We start from the raw sequence: 3,871 nt of genomic DNA, 5'->3' as shown, positions 1-3,871 counted from the left end.
TGCTTTACGTGGGAGGTGTGGATCCAAGCAGAGATGCCTTCAACCTTCACTGCTATAGGGGTCGTTAGGAGCACCAAATATGGTCCTTTCCATGAGGCTCTAGATTCCCAATTCGGTGCCACCGGACAAAGACAGCATCCCCTACTTGGAACTGGTGTGGCACTTGTGAATCTTCGGCCTTATACACCTCTTCTAGTTGTTCCCAGGTCTGGCATCTTGCCACCTCGAGGGCCTTTAGGCGGGCAAATAAAGGTTTAGAAAGAACAGCATCAGGATTATTTATTCCACCTGACTCAGTGAGTGGTGGCGGTACCCCACACAGGATCTCATAAGGGGTGTATTTACATTTTCCTGGGATCTTCCAAACTTGGAACAGGGCAAAGGGAAGGACAGCTGTCCAGTCATTCCCTCCGATCTCTAAGGCTAATTATATTAGGGTCTCTTTTATTGTTCTATTTATCCTTTCTACCTGATCAGAGAACAATGAAATTTCCAATTGATCCCCAGTTGGGTGGCCAGTCCCTGGCTTACCTGGGCAACAAAGGCAGGTCTATTATTAGACCTGATTATCTTGGGTATCCCAAACCTCGGGAAGATTTCTTCTAGAATCTTCTTAGCCACCACGCTGGCCGTCTAAGTTTGGTGGGGAAAGCTTCTATCCAGCTTGAAAAGGTACCTGTAAAAACTTATAAATAGTTGTTACCATATCTGGCTGGCTTGATTTCTGTAAAATCTACCTCCCAGTAGGCTCCAGGTTGATCGCCCCTGAACCTCTTCCCAGGAGTACATATGGAGTGTCCTGCATTAACCATAGCAAAGGCCTTGCGGTTCTTAGCTATTTCTTCTGCCAAATCAAAGAGTCCTATAACATAATAGTCGGAGGACCTAACCACATCTTTTAGTTTTTTTTTTTGTCCCAAGATGGGTTAGGTAATGTAGGTTGACATATTCACGCCCTTCCTTCTGTGGGAGGACTACTTTTCCTTCTTCTGACTCCATCGCGCTGCATGGGGCTTCCTTTGTCAGCCTTAATTTCTCCATAACTTGACAGTCCCCGGGGGTGTATTTGAAGTTGGTTTTGTTGACATCATGACAATCTCTAGGAATTTTGACAGCTAGGATCATTGCTCCTTGAGCCGCTTGTTTAGCGGTTAGATCCTGCCATCTGGTTTCCTCTAGGCACCACATCTGGAGCTTTCTGGTGCCCTGGACAATGAATGATGGCTACCATTTTTTGGTATATGTATGGCCTCGAGGAGACTTAGAATTTCCTCTGGAGCACTCTGATTGCTTGCACTCACCTTTCAGCAAGACTATCTCTTCACTGCCATTAGAGAATACTTCTTTGAATTCCAGAATATACTGAAGACCAGCAGACACATCCAACCTCCTGGACTGAATCTCTCTAATTGTGACCTCCAGGTTGAAGAACAAAAATTCACAGTTCATTTTTGGTGTGGAGGTGAATCTTCAAAATACCACAAGAAGATATGTCAGGGGAATTGCCAATGGGGATCTGTGGTTACAAACAGATCAACACCAAGTAACACTACCCCAAGTCGACCGTCAGCAGCTTCCATTTTTACTTGGAGCAAATGCAGGGGACAAACATTAAATGTCCCACTTTCTCAGAAGGAGCCAATGACACACATGAATGGTGTTTGAAAGTACACCTGAATGTGAATGACGAAGAAAAACAAAGATTACTTGTCAGTTTCCTTAGGGTTGCTCAGCTTCCCAAAGAGCCCAGTATTTACAAAGGTCCAGTTATGCATCATCAATGCAGAAGGAAAGAAATGCCAAGAAATGAAGAGTCCAGCTTTATTCAGATTTCTGCAAAGCCAACACTGGGGATTCGAAAGGTTCATCCTTTGAAATTTCCTCCTGTCCCAGGATTCTTGGCTTCTCCCAGAGAAGAAACTCACCCTTCCTCTGCAAGTTGACTGTGGTTGAAGACTCCTTCAGTGGCAACACCTCTTCTGAAGGCACAATGGCCCAGATCCAGGTTCCAAGGTGCAAGATGGCAGATGAGCTAGGAGAGCTGGGGGAGAATTCCCTCTTCATAGACTGCTGTCTGGTGGTAGCTGGCCAGGAATTCCAGGCTCACAAAGACATCTTAGCTGCTCACTCTCCAGTATTCAGAGCCATGTTTGAACATGACATGACAGAAGAACAAACCACATTGAGATCCATGAACTGGAGCTGCAAATCTTCAAGGCAATGAGGGTTTCATTTACACTGGGAAAGCACCAGACCTCCACAGCATGGCAGATGCTGTGCTGGCAGCTGCTGACAAGTATGGCCTGGAGCTTTTGAAGATCATGTGTGAGGATGCCATCTGCAGGGACCTCTCCGTGGAGAATGCTGCCCACACTCTAATCCTGGCTGATCTCCACAGTACAGGGCAGCTGAAAACCCAGGCACTGGATTTCAATACAGCTCATACTTTTAAGGTCTCTGAGACCTCAAGCTGGAAGGCGATAGCGGGCTCATATTCCCACTTGGTGGCTGAAACATTCAGCTCCCTAGCTTCTGCTCACATCCCTTTACTGGAGCCCCCTCCCAAATGCCTGAAGCAATATTAGGATCCTCTCAGCTGTGACCTACAGGTTTATTCCAGAAGCAGCAACCAGCATTGTTACCAAGGATACCTGCGTTGACTGGGGACCATTGAGGCATTTCCAGAAAATCTGGGGATAGACAGCATGGTGGCTCAAGCCTTTAATGAACTGAATGGCAGTTTGGAGCACGGGGAGCACTGCCTTCTAGGATAATCTACCCAGTTGCTGCACTGCTTTGCTTTCTCTACAGTGAGTCAGATACTGGGATTCAGTAGGGTTGCTGCACCAGACACATCCCAAAAGGTTTTTTTTTTTTTTTAAGGAACCTGTCTCGACTAGACTGAACAGAGCATTTGATGAAGGATTTAGAGCAAAGGAGAAAATAAACATGAATGTTTGCTTACAAGAGACAGAAAAGAGGAAGTAGACCATTTTTTCCTCCAAACTCATTGTGGGGGTGTGGAGGGTTGACTCAGTTGGCCAAAGCAATTGTTCCTCCTGCAGAATACCAGTTCATTAGTTCAGCTCTCAGCATACATAGGTGACTTTTCACCCATCTCTAACTGGAGATCCAGGGGATTGAAGTCCTTCTCTTGACTCTATGGGTGCATCCATCTCCATTAACCAAAAAATCTAAAGTGAATAAAATTTTACAATAAAAAGAGCTATCTATTTGATGACTGAGAAATGGATGGCTGTTGCCTCTGTAGAGGTTTCCATTCCATTCCAGCTGCTGCCAGAGCAGGACCCCACTGTTCTTTGTGTTTCTAATAAAAACAGTCAGCTTGTAGTGTCACCACCAAATCCAATCCCTCAAAGTCATGAAGACCAAGAAAAGATGTAAAATTCAAGAACTGTTAAGCCTTTGGACAAAGAGCAAGGAACAGATTGTGTCCCATGAAACATTGGAATGAAGCCCTTCTTGCCCAGCATCTGCAGTCAAAACTTGAGAAGGAGAAGCTGAAAACAATGAAGGCCCAAGAGCTCCAGACTCCAGGAATATTTAAAAATACTGAGGGAGACAAAAAGAAATACAAATGCAAGAAGTGCTTCCATGGAAACCTCTACTTCAGAAATTTCCCAGAAACTCTCCAGAGAAGAGGATGAGGAGCTGCGAAGAACAAGTAGAATTTTGTTCCCTTTTGAGAAAACCTACCAGACCAATGCTTTTTCAAATGACCAAGAAGAAAACATCAATGGGTCCTGTCTCAAATGGTCTCCCCCAGACACACCCACTATGAGAAGAACCAAACCGTTATGTTCTTATAAAAAGGGACAAGAAGAGAACACTAATGGATTAGTAAACTCGA

At 44.9% G+C, this 3,871-nt stretch overlaps 1 pseudogene; it reads left to right on the top strand.

Annotated features, from left to right (window-relative positions):
• The first annotated feature begins 1,595 nt into the window (after window positions 1-1,595).
• LOC100769842 lies at window positions 1,596-2,630 on the top strand (annotated as a pseudogene).
• The last annotated feature ends 1,241 nt before the right edge of the window (window positions 2,631-3,871 follow it).

The sequence above is a fragment of the Cricetulus griseus genome, unplaced genomic scaffold, assembly GCF_003668045.3.
Source record: "Cricetulus griseus strain 17A/GY unplaced genomic scaffold, alternate assembly CriGri-PICRH-1.0 unplaced_scaffold_47, whole genome shotgun sequence".
In the NCBI taxonomy this organism is placed as follows: Eukaryota; Metazoa; Chordata; class Mammalia; order Rodentia; family Cricetidae; genus Cricetulus; species Cricetulus griseus.
This window is presented reverse-complemented; position numbering and strand designations above follow the sequence as displayed.